Raw genomic sequence first — 18,675 nt, 5'->3', positions numbered from 1 at the left:
TAAGCAAAGGTCCTTCATTTTGAGATTTTATTAATTATAGTATTTTTACCTTAAAGTCTTCAAAGATGCTTCCAAATTTCTTAACTCAATTGACTTTCATAATCATATTGTGAACTAAGTATATCCCAGTTTTACAGATGTGGAAAGTGAAAGTCTCTCAGTCATGTCCAACTCTTTGTGACCCCATAGACTATAGATAGAGTCCATGGAATTCTCCAGGCCAAAATACTGGAGTGGGTAGCCTTTCCCTTCTCCAGGGGATCTTCCCAACCCAGGGATCGAACCCAGGTCTCCCCCATAGCAGGCAGATTCTTTACCAGCTGAGCCACAAGAGGTTAGTAACCTGTTAAACTTTGCTCACCTTGCAAGTGAAGGGTTACCAACAAAGTCTTCCTTGTTCAGAATCTCATTCTAGATCATAGTATGAGACAAAATATAGTGTCTCTGCAGAACTGGGATGAAATGCTTGTGTGCACTAAATGCAAAAAGGTGAGTTCTGGGACTAGGCAAAGCATTGGACAATGAAGACACACACCATTTCAGGACAAGAATGAAATTGTACTGATTAAAGAACAACAGACTTTATAAATGTATAAAAACATGTACATTAAAAAAAAAAAAGAATCTCATTCTGAAACTTCCTCCAGAATCCAAAAGAGACTCAATGTAGAACCTTAACAGTACAATCAGCGCTGCCCACCCAAGCACTTTAAATCCCCTTATTCCTGTATTTCCTCCCAGTTTTATTAAGATCTAATTAACATACAGCACTGTATAAATTCAAGATATGGAGCATAATGGTTTGACTTATGTACATCATAAAATGATTGCCAGAATAGGTTTAGTGACTATCCATCAGCTCATATGTATACAAAATAAAAGAAAAAGAAAAAAATTTTTCCTTGTGATGAGAACTGTTAGAGAAATCCCTCTAACTGTGTCAGTCTCTAACCTCGTGTCTCCCTTTTCACCTACCTTACCTGATTCCTTCCCAGGAGGCCAAGCAAAATGGAAGAAAATTATATTTTAAAAAATCATCATTCCCCCATCTTCTAACTCACATTCACTTGGAAAACATTTATTGAGAACCTATTATATTAAACCAATTTGCTGTTACACCTTTTAACAACACAGACAAAATTTTTAGCAGGCCTCTGCAAAAGTAGTGTTTGATTCTAATTTTCCACACTTTTTATGACTTGGGGTTTTGGGTTTTTTTTTTTTTTTTCATTCTTTTAACACCTCTCAAATCCTTTCTGAGGTAGATAGAGTTGAAATAAAGATGCAATTTAAGATCATTATCAAATATTGATTTACTTCTCTTGCAAATTTATACTATGTGGGAATTACAGAAAATTAAAATCTGAAAGAAATTCAGATGAAAACATGGAAATAAAAAATTAGATACCTAAAATTCAGAAAAATTGGTAAATATTGATGAAGTGAACAATTAGGCAAGGAGATCACGGAGTGGAATACAACTTAGAAAGTAGATTTGAATAAAAAAATTAACAGCTATTTTTAATTTAGTTGAAGGACATTGGTTGGGATAGAAATCTATTAAACAGGATTCAGGCTTTTCTACTTATACCACTCTACTGGCAGTACAGTACTTAGATAAGGAGGATTGGAAAAATCATAGGTGATCTTTCTGCCGAAATAAAATTGTATCTACAACCAAAAAAAAAAAAAAAAAAAAAAAAAAACCTTTTTGTAATGGTCTTCTCCTGTGAAAATCTCTCAATAGATATTTTAGATGTTCTTTGATTACCTGACTGGCTAGAATTCCACTACTTAATAATGGCACCCCACTCCAGTACTCTTGCCTGGAAAATCCCATGGACGGAGGAGCCTGGCAGCCTGCAATCCATGGGGTTGTTAGGAGTCGGACATGACTGAGCGACTTCACTTTCACTTTTCACTTTCATGCATTGGAGAAGGAAATGGCAACCCACTCCAGTGTTCTTGCCTGGAGAATCCCAGGGACAGGAGAGCCTGGTGGGCTGCCATCTATGGGGTCACACAGAGTCGGACACAACTGAAGTGACTTAGCAGCAGCAGCAACATGCTTTACCCCTCAGTTCCTGTTATTTGTCAATAGAGGTTTCCTTTGCAGATGTCCTCTGTCCTCTTGTTGTGCATGCTAAGTTGCTTCAGCTGTGTCCAACTCTTTGTCCCCAACTGTTCAACTCAGACCCCATAGACTGTAGCCTGCCAAGCTCCTCTGTTCATGGAATTCGCCAGGCAAGAATATTGGAGTGGGTTGCCATGCTCTCCTCCAGGGGATCTTCCCAACCCAGGAATCAAAGCCATGTCTCTTAAGTCTCCTGCATTGCCAAGTGTGTTCTTTACTGCTAGTGCCACTTGGGAAGCTCACTCCCTTGTTATGAATTCCAATTAATAGATTCCATCTCTCTACCGTGATCTCCAGATTTTATTGATGCTGCTCACATTTTCACTCACGTCGGTTGTATAACCCAGAGCCTCTGATTTGCTCATCTGTTTTCATTTTGCGCCATGAAACTTAACATGTCCAGCAGAAATGCGAATAAGCAATTATCTGTTAAATCAGTGTTTCCCAGATGCAAGTTATTTAATGTTTTTATTAACCCTTAGGATGGCAAAGTTATGCAACCTGCACAACCAGTGTGCATTCAGTGGGAAATATAACTACTATATATACATAGTCATCATTTTAAAACAAAAGGGAAAATTTTTAAATGTCTAAGGAAATAAACCTTTTTAACAAGGCTTCTTTCAACATTCCCATATGTAATAAAATACAAATCAAAACAATTTTAGGGGACTTACAGAGGAAAAAAAATGATTTTAAAATCTGATGCTTCAAAGAAATGATGAGAGATAACTCTAGCCAGCTTAATGAAAACAAAATGCTATAGGAATTATGTATGATTCTTCCTCAGCCATCATGCAAAGAAATAGAGGAAAACAACAGAATGGGAAAGACTAGAGATCTCTTCAAGAAAATTAGAGATACCAAGGGAACATTTCATGCCAAGATGGGCTCGATAAAGGACAGAAATGATATGGACCTAACAGAAGCAGAAGATATCAAGAAGAGGTGGCAAGAATACACAGAAGAATGGTACAAAAAAGATCTTCACATTCCAGATAATCACAATGGTGTGACCACTGACCTAGAGCCAGACATCCTGGAATGTGAAGTCAAGTGGGCCTTAGAAAGCATCACTACAAACAAAGCGAGTGGAGGTGATGGAATTCCAGTGGAGCTATTTCAAATCCTGAAAGATGATGCTGTGAAAGTGCTGCACTCAATATGCCAGCAAATTTGGAAAACTCAGCAGTGGCCACAGGACTCAAAAAGGTCAGTTTTCATTCCAATCCCAAAGAAAGGCAATGCCAAAGAGTGCTCAAACTACCGCACAATTGCACTCATCTCACACACTAATAAAGTAATGCTCAAAATTCTCCAAGCCAGGCTTCAGCAATATGTGAACCATGAACTTCCTGATGTTCAAGCTGGATTTAGAAAAGGCAGAGGAACCAGAGATCAAATTGCCAACATCCGCTGGATCATGGAAAAAGCAAGAGAGTTCCAGAAAAACATCTATTTCTGCTTTATTGACTATGCCAAAGCCTTTGACTGTGTGGATCACAATAAACTGTGGGAAATTCTAAAGAAGATGGGAATACCAGACCACCTGACCTGCCTCTTGAGAAATCTGTATATAGGTCAGGAAGCAACAGTTAGAACTAGACATGGAAAAACAGACTGGTTCCAAATAGGAAAAGGAGTACGTCAAGGCTATATATTGTCACCCTGCTTATTTAACTTCTATGCAGAGTACATCATGAGAAACTCTGGACTGGAAGAAACACAAGCTGGAATCAATATTGCCAGGAGAAATATCAATAACCTCAGATATGCAGATGACACCACCCTTATGGCAGAAAGTAAAGAGGAACTCAAAAGCCTCTTAATGAAAGTGAAAGAGGAGAGTGAAAAAGTTGGCTTAAAGCTCAACATTCAGAAAACGAAGATCATGGCATCCGGTCCCATCACTTTATGGGAAATAGATGGGGAAACAGTGGAAACAGTGTCAGACTTTATTTTTTTGGGTTCCAAAATCACTGCAGATGGTGACTGCAGCCATGAAATTAAAAAATGCTTACTCCGTGGAAGGAAAGTTATGTCCAACCTAGATAGCATATTCAAAAGCAGAGACATTACTTTGCGAACAAAGGTTCATCTAGTCAAGGCTACGGTTTTTCCTGTGGTCATGTATGGATGTGAGACTTGGACTGTGAAGAAGGCTGAGCACCAAAGAATTCATGCTTTTGAACTGTGGTGTTGGAGAAGACGCTTGAGAGTCCCTTGGACTGTAAGGAGATCCAACCAGTCCATTCTGAAGGAGATCAGCCCTGGGATTTCTTTGGAAGGAATGATGCTAAAGCTGAAACTCCAGTACTTTGGCCATCTCATGCGAAGAGTTGACTCATTGGAAAAGACTCTGATGCTGGGAGGGATTGGGGGCAGGAGGAGAAGGGGATGACAGAGGATGAGATGGCTGGATGGCATTACTGACTCGATGGATGTGAGCCTGAGTGAACTCCGGGAGTTGATGATGGACAGGGAGGCCTGGCGTGCTGCGATTCATGGGGTCGCAAAGAGTCGGACACGACTGAGCGACTGAACTGAACTGAATGTCCAAAATAGGAAGAAAAGGGGACAACAGAGGATGAGATGTTTGGATTGCATCAGCGACTTGATGGACATTAGTTGGGGCAAGCTCCAGGAGTTGGTGATGGACATGGAGGCCTGGCATGCTGCAGTCCATGGGGTCCCAAAGAGTCGGACACGACTGAGCAACTGAACTGAACTGAATGTCCAAATAAAAGCCTTAGCTTACTCTACATAGGACTAGAATATAAACATGGATGGTAAAGATCACTGAAGATGATGGCTGCAGTAATGAAATTAAAAGACACTTGCTCCTTGGAAGAAAAGCTGTGACAAACCTAGAAGACATATTAAAAAGCAGATAAATCACTTTTCCAACAAAGGTCGTTATAGTGAAATATATTGTTGTTCCAGTAGTCATGTACAGATGGGAGAACTGGACCATAAAGAAGACTGAGAGCCAAAGAATTTATGGTTTTTAATTGTGGTACTGGAGAAGACTCTTGAGAGTTTCCTGGACAGTAAGGATATCAAACCAGTCAATCCTAAAGGCAATCAGTCCTGAATATTCATTGGAAGGACTGATGCTGAAGCTCCAATACTTTGGCCACCTTCCATGTCCTGTGCCAAGAGCCGACTCATTGGAAAAGACCCTGATGCTGGGAAAGATTGAGGGCAGGAGGAGAAGCGGGCGACAGAGGATGAGATGGTTGGACGGCATCACCAACTCAATGGACATTTGAGCAATCTCCGGGAGATAGTGAAAGACAGGGAAGCCTGGCGTGCTGCAGTCCACGGGGACACAAGAGTCAGACAACAACTAAGCAACTGAACAACAACCACAAAAAAAACCTCATCATCTCTGTTTCATCTTTTCAATCTCACAAGACATAGAAACACCTCATATTTCTCATCATTTCAAATACAAACCAAAACACATACAAAAATTTTGCTAATTATAAGGACAAAAGCGAATTTTAAATCTTGATTCTAAAAGCCATTCTCGAGTTAGTTATTAAAGCGTGTCTGCCAGCACCTAGCACAGAACGGGGTACTAGGAGGCAATAGACAGGTCCTCATTAGACAGTTTACCACAGCCAACTAGTGTAACAAAAGTGCTGCTGGAACCGAATCCTTTGCAACATCCTCCTGCTTTGTACTATCCTAATCTCCCTCCATTTCTCCATCCCTTTCCTCATCTCTGTTCCTAGAAGCCCTACTGTTCATACAGGCCTTTCCTGGGCCAGTCGCCACCATTCCCAGTCTAGGAAGAGCCTTACCCTGGCAAAATTCAGGGCAAATATCTCCTTCTCTCTGACAACTTTCCGTGTCACAGACAGAACGCTGTGCTAATGTGGATGGTTCCCCTTGCTGACATATAACTCATAATGCTTCCAGTTTATACCTGTTTGGTCTTGTTTCTCACCACTCCCCTCCCCATGAAAACAGGAGCCTATGGCAGTGTTCTCTGTGTTTGCTTAGACCCAGAGCCTAGCACTGTATGTGGTAAACAGTTGGAGCTAACCAACAAGAATTTCTAAAATGAATGAATAAAATAAACCACTTCAAAGCAAACAACATAATTGTCATCTAAACAAGCTTATTCCTTTATCTTTAAATTCTCTCTGCTTTTACCTTTCTTCTCTACTCCTTGCAAATAAAAAGACCCATGATCTATAAACCTTCCTAGCAAGGCTTGGGATTTTAACTAGTTAATGTAATAAACTGTTTCAGAGATAAAGGAGTTGAAGCACAGAGAAGTTGAAGAATTTACCCTAGAGGTAGCTGTGACTTAAAGGCATGTGTGCTCAGTCGTGTCCAACTCTTTGCAACCCCATGGACTGTAGCCAGCCAGGCTTCTTTGTCCTTGGAATTTTCCAGGCAAGTATACTGGAGAGGGTTGCCATTTCTTTGACCTAAGTTTGAATTCTTTGTTAGTGGTCTTGTTTAGTTGTTCAGTCGTGTCTGACTCTTTGCAGCTCCATGGACTGTAGCCCACCAGAGACTCCTTTGTCCATGGGATTTCCCAGGCAAGAATACTGGAATGGGTTGCCATTTCTTCCTCCAGGGAATATTCCCAACCCAGGGATCAAACCTGAGTCTCCTGCATTGGCAGGTGGATTCTCTATCACTGAGCCACCAGGGAAGCCCCTGTATTCTTTACACTAAAACTAAACCAGGTGATGAAATGACCAGGGACGGGGAACATTGAACCATGAAAGCAGATGTCAGGGCAATCTGGGAAAGACTCCAGAACAGAGCCTAGTGCCCAGGACAGGCTCTTGTAGATTCCTGGAAGATGGTGAATGGGCAGGCCAGGTCATTAAAGCAAGAATGAAAGAGGCAGAGACAATGCACCTTTATGATACTTACCTGTAACTGACCTGACTGACCTGTTAGCATGTTCCAGGCAGTGATATGTCAGGCAGGTGTTGTAGATATTATGCATGAGTCTGATGTGCTTGTTTCTGGTTTGCTTTGGGTTTCGACTGAGGTTTTTAACTCAGTCAAGTGTTCCTGGACATGACCCTGGCTCTGTTCCATGGCAGCTGCACTCGTCAAGTGTTCCTAGAGTGCAACGGCCAGTTGATTGAGCATCCTCCCTAACATAACCCCCTGTTTTGCCATTCTTGCTGATGCATTGCTTTCGACAACTTTTCTAATCAGACAAGATCATTCTTGAGGCTTAATTCCCAATTCCAAAGTAAAGAACAGAAGAATCCCAAACTTGGGTTAAATCAAGATAAAATCCATGCTAAAATATCTATGTCAGTTTAAAATATTTTCAACTAAACCAGCTCCGTGGAAAACGGGAAAATTTTGTCCAGATTTATTTGTCCAAAGGGCTATATCATTTCTTAAAGGTAAATAATAATCAAATGGCACCCCACTCCAGTACTCTTGCCTGGAAAATCCCATGGATGGAGGAGCCTGGTGGGCTAGAGTCCATGGGGTCGCGAAGAGTCAGACACGACTGAGCGACTTCACTTTCACTTTTCGCTTTCATGCATTGGAGAAGGAAATGGCAACCCACTCCAGTGTTCTTGCCTGGAGAATCCCAGGGACAGGGGAGCCTGGTGGGCTGCCGTCTATGGGGTCGCAGAGTCGGACACGACTGACGTGACTTAGCAGCAGCAGCAGAGTTTATATAAACTCTCAACAAAAAATGGCATTCTGCTTGAAAAAGCAGTTCCTGTGAAATATTACATTTTATATAATAAAATATATATCACTGCATGATAGATAATATATGCTTATATATTATATAATACACACAATCTATGTATCAATATTTTATGAGAGTTATAGTGACATGAAACACTTTTGTTATCATTTTGAAAATCATAGTATATTTGGACAATTTGTTTTAACAGTATGTTTAAAATGTTGAACTGAACAGCAATTGATGCATTCATGCCTTTTTTATCTTTCCAAAACAAACATTTAACATTCAGTATTTATACATGTCCCAGGTGGCGCATGTAGTGAATCTGCCTGCCAGTGCGGGAGATGTGGTTTTGATCCCTGGGTGAGAAAGACCCCAGAAAGTAGGGAATGGCAACCCACTCCAGAAATCCCATGGAGAAAACTCCAGAAAGTACCTAAGAAATCCCATGGACAGAGAAGCCTGGTGGGCTATAGCCCATGGACTTGCAAAGAGTCAGACATGACTGAGCAACTGAGCACACATGTGCACACCAAGTAAGTAAACTATTTCTCACTAGCTAGCAAAGTTTCATGGAAAAATAAACTTAAAGAACCAACTTCTGTTTAAAGCTGTTTCAAAAACTCCAGAAAACTTATGTAATGCACAAAATGTCCCATAATTTATAAGGGTAAAGTATTTAAATGTCAAATTCCATTTTATTTTAATGACTTAAACTTTAAAAACTTCCTTTACCATTTTTCTTAACCTAAAAAAGCAATTAATAAACAATGATTAATAAAGTTGCTATATTTTGGGGAAACCTAAGCAGCTATGTGAATTCTTCTTGAGTTGTATCAGCAAAGTTAAAAGTTTCTATGAAACATAATTAGGCTTTAGAAACCGAGATAGTTGTTATATTAGGTCAGAGATAGCCACAGCTAAAGTTATCGTTTTCATATGTGTCTTTTCATCTGCTAAGTACAATTGCTTTGTTATTTACCTTCTTTAACCATAAAATAAAATTCAGCGAGCAAATAAAAATTCCATGCAGCTTAACACATAAAAGTTGTTTTTACAGTAATTTATAATCAAAGCCATCCTGTCCCCTCCTGGCCTCAGTGAAAAAGATTTCAATTGAAGCAGAAAGGTGGTGATGAGTAATGACCAATCCGCAGTGAAACAAATGCAAGATTATGAAACTATGGAAGATTAGAAGTCACTGGTGTTCAAAGCTTAATTACCCAGACATCAGAAGTACAAGATTACATGCTTTTATAACATTAAAATAATTAAGATAGTTTGCAAAATTTTGCCCAGTGAATTTTAAACCTAGCTGACCCCAGTGGTCTATAAAAAATATAAAGATGCCTTTATCTCACTGACACTATTCTTTATGCCCCTAAAACTGCACATTATGACCTCATACTACTACTTCTGAACAGAGCTAAACTAGAACTATGCACCAGTACCTGGGATTCTGGGAGTGGAAAAGAAAACACGAGCTGATTGCATGTCCACCACTATACTAGATACTTTCCTAGATGTTTATCCTCACCTGAATGCTTTTCATTGCAGATGAGAATGTGGAGTTCCAGAGAAACCAGATGAACTTGCCCCAGCTATTGGCAAATATAGGAGCCATACCATCATCCATTGGTCTACAAGACTGTTTCTGAAAGACTTCACTAGCATAGGCCAGATTTAAAGATACAAATACAGAAAGAGCATTAATGAAGGCATCAATTATATGGCCACATCCTCCCTTAATTATATGCTTAAATAAATAATTCAAATGAAAATAAGCAATATTATATTATATATATAGCGCTATATATATATAGCTATTATATATATATATATATATATATAAAAAACTATCACATGAGTTGTCTTGGAAGAAGCTCTTTTTCTTTTTCTTCCCCCTCCCCCAGTTTTATTGAGATGTAATTCACTTATGTGCTAAGTCACTTCAGTTATGTCCGACTCTTTGAGACCCCATGGACTATAGCCCCCCAGGCTCCTCTGTCCATGGGATTTTCCAGGCAAGAATATTGGAGTGAGTTGCCATGCCCTCCTCCAGGGGATCTTCCTGACCCAGGGATCAAACCTGTGTCTCTGGCATCTCTTGCGTCTCCTGCATTTGCAGGCAGGTTCTTTACCACTAGGGCCACCTGGGAAGTCCATCAGTTCATGAACAGCACTATTTAAGTTTAAGGTATACAGGGCTTCCCTTGTGGCTCAGCTGGTAAAGAATCTGCCTGCAATGAGGGAGACCTGGGTTCAATACCTGGGTTGGGAAGATCCCCTGGAGAAGGGAAAGGCTACCTACTCCAGTATTCTGGCCTGGTGAATTCCATGGACTACAGTCCATGGGGTCGCAAAGAGAAGGACACACTGAGCAACTTTCACTTTCACAAACAGCATAATGATTCAACTTCCATACATCATGAAATGATTATCACAATTAGTTTAGTGAACATCCCTCGTCGCATATAGATGTAAAATATTAAGAAAAAAAGAAAAAATATGTTTCCTTGTTTCCCTAAGACAGAACTCTTAGGATTAATTCTCTTGACAACTTTTATGTATAACAACTTTCTTGCTAATTATGATGATCATGTTGTACGTTACATTCCTAGTATTTATCTTATAACTGGAAGTTTGTACATTTTATCCACCTTCATCCAATTCCCCCTTCCCTACTCCCTGCCTCTGGTAACCACAAATCTGATCTCTTTTTCTATTTTTGTTTTGAAGTAATTGACCTACAACACTATGTTAGTTCCTGGTACACAACATAGTGATTCAATATTTCTATACAAGACAAAATGATCACCACATGTCTAGGTACCATGTCACACAAATATTACGTCATTATTACATGCTATACTTTTCATCTCCATGACTCACTTATTTTGCAAATGGAAATTTACACCTCTTTATCTCCTTCACCTATGTCTTTTTCTTTATACATTCTTAATATCATATGGTTTCAAGCATTGACTCAAAATGCACAACATGGCACTGTTAAAAACATGCTGAAATTGTAATGATGATCCTCTCACATCAGTTCCTACCCATATGGACTGGCCCATCCTGTTATACAAAATGCATTGTCACTGGCTATAAATAAAACAGTCATGAGAGCTGACAAAAAGTTGTAACAACCAAGTGTCAATCCTCCTCTATTGTAATCTGAGGTTTTTCAAAGGGGCTGAGCAGAGGAGTGTACTGCATTTTGCTGGATACCTTTTGTATTTCCGATTCAACAGTTTCTTAGGAGAAACCCAAGTTGAACTTAGTTCATAACGTGAAGCACCACATCACACAGCCCTTCTCACAGAATCAAGTCAGATGGGTCTGGCAGTGAGGTTGAGCGTTTTGACAATAGCTTATGTGGGTGTGTATATTTCTCAAGGAATGAGACGGACAGAGAGAGAGAGACAGAGAACAAAACTGGGTTTAAGAGCTATGATAATGAAGTCATCTCTTCTTGAATCCCAGTCATCTCAGTGATTAGAGTTGTGCTGTCCGGTACAGTCGCCACTGGACACTTGAAATGGGCTAGTTCAAATGGAATTATGCTAGAAGCACAGACTACACCCCGGACTTCAAAAACGTAGCATGAAAGAACAGTGCAAAATACCTCATTAAAATTTTTAACTTATTACATGCTTAAATGATAATATTTTTGATTCTTGTCCAGTCGCCAAGTCATGTCCAACTCCTCGTGACCCCATGGACTGCAGCATGCCAGGCTTCCCTGTCCCTCACAGTCTTCCGGAGTTGCCCAGAATATTTCTGATACATGGAACTAAACTAAATATATTATTAAAATTAATTTTACCTGCATTCAACCCCACTGAAACTTGTACGCCACCTGTTAGGAAATGATTAGGGAAAAGACTGCACAGCAGTAAAAGGAAAACCTGCATTTTTGTAGTTGCAGTGGTTAACAGAATGCATTAACCACTAACTTGTTAGCAAAGCTATGTAGTTAGCATACTTGCTAAGAACCACAGAAGTTGCTAGACAAAGATACAACTTGAACTAACAAAGCAAATCGGAGTATTTATAAAAATAGGAGTGGTGTTTTTTTTCTTATTGAGTTGCATAAAATGTTGTATTTGAAACAAACAAAAATGTGTTTCCCCCAACAGCATTTTAAAAGCCAGAAATACGATTAACACCACTCCATTAAAAAGCTGAGACACTTTGCATTACTGCTTTTTACAGTCCTCACTAAGGCTACATTCCTCATCCAGCTGAATAAAAGGCTGCTAACCTGCTATAGAGCGGAGGACTTTCGACCTGTGAGTCCCTGGACTGGCAGAATGACGGAAAAGCTAATCTGCTCAGCCTGCAGCTGAAAGAAGGGAATCCAAGATCCTGCCGTGGAGATGAAACCGTTTTGTTATGTGGCCTATTCACCTCCTTGTACTTGAAACAAGATGGAGAGTTCAGGATTCACCCCAAAATTAAAGAAATGCTAATATGGTCATCTCCTGAACAGAAGCAGAAGGCTACATGGGACAAATAGCACCTGTCATGTAACTGAAAACTTTAAGAGAATTCTATGTTATTTTCAGTCTTTCTTTTTTTTCATTCTAATACCTATGGACTTATTAACAAATCTTGAGTAACCCCTCAGGTAGTAACAAACTCAGGAGAAAACTGAACTTAACAATACAGCAGTTTCTACTTTTTCAAAATGTACCTTAGTCTTGGCCAGGAATGCTTTAGGTTCCTAAATGGTGGCTGATGTGACCTCATGACATGGCCTAATAAGACTAGCATATTTTCAGAACCCAAACTTGGGAACCACTGTGTGGTATTAAGGACTCAAGCAACGGGAAACTTCTCTTTGACATCGCTTTCTGGAAGTAGACAAGTGGTTCAGAGCGGGTGAGTAGCTCCACTCCACAAAGTCATCCAGGGCCTCAGATGCCTCCTGCTCCATTGTTCTGACATCCCTCAGGGAACTCTAATCAAGCCACATGGTCAGAACAGTCTCCCTGCAACATCCACCTTCTATCCTGTAGGAAAAGAGAGGAAGTGGATACAAAATATCCCCTTTTAAGGGCATTCTCTTGCCAGGTGGTGTTAGTGGTAAAGAATCCACCTGCCAAACAGGAGACTTGGGTTTTATTCCTGGGTCAGGAAGATCTCTTGGAAAAGGGAATGGCAAGCCACTCCAGCATTTTGCCCAGAAAACCCCATGGACAGAGAAGTCTGGCAGGCTACAGTTCATGGGGTCACAAAGAGCCAGACAGGACTTAGCAACTGAGCATGTACACACGTCCTCATCGGCAAAGTGAGGTCTGATGGTCTGGCTCAGTGCTTCCTTTGCCCTGGCTGCCCTTGCTGGGGAGCTTAGACAGGCAGACCTGCCTTTTTGCAAGAGAGGTTGGGCTATGTGTTTCTCTTTCTGGGCAGGCCAGTAGGATAGAACTCAATACCACTACCTAAATATCTAACAGGCCTTTGAAGCTTAACACATCCAAAACAAGACTCTTGACTTTCAATCCAAGTAAATGGTACTCTTCACCCAGTTGTTCAGGCCCAAAGTCTAGCAGACCCATCCTTTTCTCCTCATTCCCCACAACTAGCCCATCAGTTGAATCCACCTTTTTCTCTCTGTTGCAGTAACACTATCTTAGTCCTAACTATCTGTTTCTTAAACTATTATAATTGCCTCTTAACTGAATTTCCTGTTTTACTTCTTACCCTCTTATAATCCCTTTTCCACCAAGGGACCACAGGGATATTTTTAAATCATAAATCAGATCATGTCATTCGTTGCTTAAGCCCTCCACTAACTTGGCAGTTATCCTGGATAAGACGTAAACTCCTTACCCTGTCCCATAGAGCCCCACATGGTTGGTTCTTGCTCACCTTTACATTTTTCTCTCCTCTGGCATTCTATGGGTACTTCACACATTCTCCACTCTTTACCACCCTTCAAACTTCTGCTCTTGCCTTGTCTCTGTCTGAGACGTTCTTCCTCTAGATCTTTACATCTGTCTCCTCTATTTCCTAACAATTTTGTTCATGTTTTAATTTGTGGCAAATATTCACATTAATGAGTTTATATAAATATTTGACTCTGTGTTGTCTTTAGATCAACCATGGATTTATATGTGCTAAATTTAGTTCCAGCAATTTAGACTATCTATGAATGCAAGTATGATTTTTTTCACATGAAACATATTTTAATATAGACAAAGATATAAAGAGAAAATCATATCGATTGGAAAATATCTTTTAATTTTTTGGGTGATCATTGACCCTTCATCCACTTAAATGTTATTTTGTGTCAATCAAGCACTTTCTCAAAAAAGAACAGTGCTCACTTTGGAAGCAGATATACTAAAATTGGAATGAGGATTAACATGGCCCCAGTGCAAGGATGATATGCACTTTGTGAATTTTTTAAAAAAAAGAAACAGAAAAACAACACCTCTGTTAAAAATTAAAAACTGAAGTGATAGGGACAAGTTCAGAACTGAGAAAATACTCTGACTTGAATGAGAGCAATGTGTTTGTTGTATTCTCCTTTGTTATGGTTTGTATACAAACATCCTGAAAAATAGTTCAGAAGTAAAGCATTTGAAAAATTCTAACACTACAATCCGTTTTTCTAATTTGCCTAAGTAAAGTTAAATTTCTTTATCACTGTAAAAATTTCTCATGAAACTCTAGTAGTAAAAGACAAGAAGTAAACAAATGGGCATATGGATACTAGTATCTGATAGTGATAAAGCCATGAAAAAATTTAACAGTATAAAGTGATGTCGAGTGGTTGGAAAGGGGGTCTAATTTAGACAATAGAGGCAAGGAAGATCTCTGAAGAGATGACACTTGAGTTCTTAAGTACCGATAATTGTGTTGTGAAATGATATATTCAGATCTTCAAGTGATTTGAATACTATATCTTTATTCATCACATATCTAGTAGTGAGTTTTGAAGAAAAATAAGAATTTGAATGAAAATGATATGTAAAAAAGCAAACTACAGGCCTGTCTCAAACCATTCTTGAAATACTATTGTGTAGATTTTCCAATTCAAAGAAGTAGAAAGTTAATACATTTCTGAAACGCCTGAATCAATCAGAACAGCCATCCCAAACAAAAGCCTATCCATTTAGTTTTCTGCTACTATTTTGCAAGATTCAATCATCACTGTCCAGCACCTCTGAGAACCGATGACTCTTTCTCAAGAGCAAAGACCATTCATCTTTGTCTTCCTACAGCCCTGCACACCTCCAGGCATATCATGGGCTTTCATAGTCATTTAATCAACTAATCAATCAATCTTCTTATCCTCCAATGTCAAGCTAACTGAGTTTCTGACATACAGAAGCGGTAAATTAATGTTTGTTGAATTAACACGCTACAAATACATCATTCATCTAAGTCCCTGAGATTGAACAGCAGCAAATCAAAAAGAACGTTGTCTTTGAAGACAAACAGGTCTGGAGTCTAGGAAGCCCAGCCCCACTCTTCAGTATCTATTTAAACATAAACAGGTTAAGTAATCTTTCTGGACTTTAGATCCTTCATCTGTTAGAAAAGGATATTTTTAAATGGATTATCAAAAAGGATCTACTGTATAGCCCAGGGAACTCTGCACAGTATTATGTAACAACCTAAATGGGAAAATAATTTGAAAAAGAATAGATCTATGTATACATATAACTGAATCACTTTGCCATACACCTGAAACTAACAGAACATTGTTATTCAGTTATATTCCAATAAAAAGCTAAAAAAACTATAGCTAAAAAAGCTATAATCACAATTTTTAAGTATTGAAAATCTGTTATGAAATGAAAAAACTCCAATAATAAAATTTTTTTATTTTATTTTATTTTTTAACTTTACAATATTGTATTGGTTTTGCCATATATCAACATGAATCCGCCACAGGTATACACGTGTTCCCCATCCTAAAAGCCAAAAAAGAATCATTGTTTACTGCAATGATTTAAAAGGCAATGTGTAGAGCTCCTGCTAGAATTTCTTAACCAAGGTAAACTCTGAAACAGTGAGAATAGATACCACAATGCTGTTATTATTAAATATCTTGTACATATTTATGCCTTGCATGCCCATAGACACAATTAGTAATAATTATTTTCATTGTTGTAAGCACCAGGAGTACTTATGAGCTGTTCCTCCAAGCAGAGCAAAACCAAAAACAAATATTAATATTTTAAACACTTATTCTCAAAGACTGAGCAGAACAAGACATGAGAGTCATCTCTTTAGCTGTGTGCCTCTGCTAGAAGCAAGCTGATGTGAAAAATGAACGCTTCTGCCAGAGAACTATAAGTTGTAGATGAATTTTTTTTCAGACAAAGAGTTATTCCATTGGCATTTTCAAATAACAATGGTATGAGATTACAATACAAAAGCAGGTGTTGTTGTTATGAGATAACATCTTTTACAATGTTTTCCTTTTGTATTTCTGTATATAAAGGGTTTTTATTAATGCAAGAGGACATAAACCTGAGCATCATTCTTGATTCTCTTATTCCTCTCATACACTATATCCAATTCCTCAGGAAAAATCTGTTGATCCCACTTTCAAAATACCACCAGAACTTGACTTTGCCACCACCTGCAGAGCTACAGCTTAGTTCAAGCAGCCATCATTTCTCACCCGGATACTGTACTAGCCTCCAATAAGTTTCGCTGCTTCTACAATGAACTTCTGCAGTCTATCCAGGTGCCACAGTCAGAAATATCACTTTAAAACTAGTTTGGGGACTTCCCTGGTGGTCCAATGGTTAAGAGTCTGAGCTTGCACTGCAGGGGGATGCGGGTTCTATCCCTGGTCTGGGAACTATGATACTACATGCCTCAAGTGAAGGTTGCTCAGTCGTGTACGCTTGCAACCCCATAGAATATACATTCCATGGAATTCTCCAGGCCAGAATACTGGAGTGGGTGGTCTTGCCCTTCTCCAGGGGATCTTCCCAACCCAGGGATCAAACCCAGGTCTCCTGCATTGCAGGTGGATTCTTTACCAGCTGAGCCACAAGGGAAGCCCAAGGGGGAGAAAATTAAGTTTTATCACATCACTCCTCTGCTCAACACCCTCTGCATGGCTCCCCACTCAGCATAAAAGACAGCATCCTCTGGATGGCCTCCGAGGCTTCCACGGTCTGTCTCCCACACCTGTCCAACCTCCTCTCCTATAACTCCACCCTCATTCACTGCTGCAGCCACGATGACCTGCTTGCTTGCTCAGGAAGGCAAAAGACAAGTGTCTACACTGTAATCTCAGCTCTACCAGCTCCTTGTGCCTAGAAAGTTCTTCTCTCAGATATGTTTTAATTTGCATTACCTAGGACACAGGGATCAAGACCATCCCCATGGAAAAAAATGCAAAAAAGCAAAATGGCTGTCTGGGAAGACCTTACAAATAGCTGTGAAAAGAAGAGAAGCAAAAAGCAAAGGAAAAAAGAAAGATATAAGCATCTGAATGCAGAGTTCCAAAGAATAGCAAGAAGAGATAATAAAGCCTTCCTCAGCAATCAATGCAAAGAAATAGAGGAAAACAACAGAATGGGAAAGACTAGAGATCTCTTCAAGAAAATTAGAGATACCAAGGGAAAATTTCATGCAAAGATGGGCTCGATAAAAGGACAGAAATGGTATGGACCTAACAGAAGCAGAAGATATTAAAAAGAAGTGACAAGAATACACAGAAGAACTGTACAAAAAAGATCTTCATGACCCAGATAATCATGATGGTGTGATCACTTGCATACAGGCAGACATCCTGGAATGTGAAGTCAAGTGGGCCTTAGAAAGCATCACTACGAACAAAGCGAGTGGAGGTGATGGAATTCCAGTGGAGCTATTTCAACTCCTGAAAGATGATGCTGTGAAAGTGCTGCACTCAATGCCAGCAAATTTGGAAAACTCAGCAGTGGCCACAGGACTGGAAAAGGTCAGTTTTCATTCCAATCCCAAAGAAAGGCAATGCCAAAGAATGCTCAAACTACCACACAATTGCACTCATCTCACACGCTAGTAAAGTAATACTCAAAATTCTCCAAGCCAGGCTTCAACAGTAATGTGAACTGTGAACTTCCTGATGTTCAAGCTGGATTCAGAAAAGGCAGAGGAACCAGAGATCAAATTGCCAACATCTGTTGGATCATTGAAAAAGCAAGAGAGTTCCAGAAAAACTTCTACTTCTGCTTTATTGACTATGCCAAAACTTTGACTGTGTGGATCACCACAAACTGTGGAAAGTTCTACAAGCGATGAGAATACCAGACCACCTGACATACCTCCTGAGAAATCTGTATGCAGGTCAAGAAGCTACAGTTAGAATGGAACATGGAACAACAGACTGGTTCAAAATTGGGAAAGAAGTATGTCAAGGCTGCATATTTTCACCCTGCTTATTTAACTTATATGCTGAGTACATCATGAGAAATGCTGGGCTGGATGAAGCACAAGTTGGAATCAAGATTTCTGGGAGAAATATCAATAACCCCAAATATGCAGATGGCACCACACTTATGGCAGAAAGCGAAGAAGAACTAAAGAGCCTCTTGATGAAAGTGAAAGAAGAGAGTGAAAAGGTTGGCTTAAAACTCAACGTTCAGAAAACTAAGATGATGGCATCTGGTCCCATCACTTCATGGCAAATAGATGGGGAAACAATGGAAACAGTGACAGACTTTATTTTGGGGGGCTCCAAAATCACTGCAGATTGTGACTGCAGCCATGAAATCAAAAGACACTTGCTCCTTGGAAAAAAATTTATGACCAACCTAGACAGCATATTAAAAAGCAGAGACATTACTTTGCCAACAAAGTCCATCTAGTGAAAGCTATGGTT

This window comes from Bubalus bubalis, chromosome 1, assembly GCF_019923935.1.
Source record: "Bubalus bubalis isolate 160015118507 breed Murrah chromosome 1, NDDB_SH_1, whole genome shotgun sequence".
Classification (NCBI taxonomy): Eukaryota; Metazoa; Chordata; class Mammalia; order Artiodactyla; family Bovidae; genus Bubalus; species Bubalus bubalis.
The sequence above is the reverse complement of the archived record's forward strand: the minus strand, read 5'-3'. Positions refer to the sequence as shown.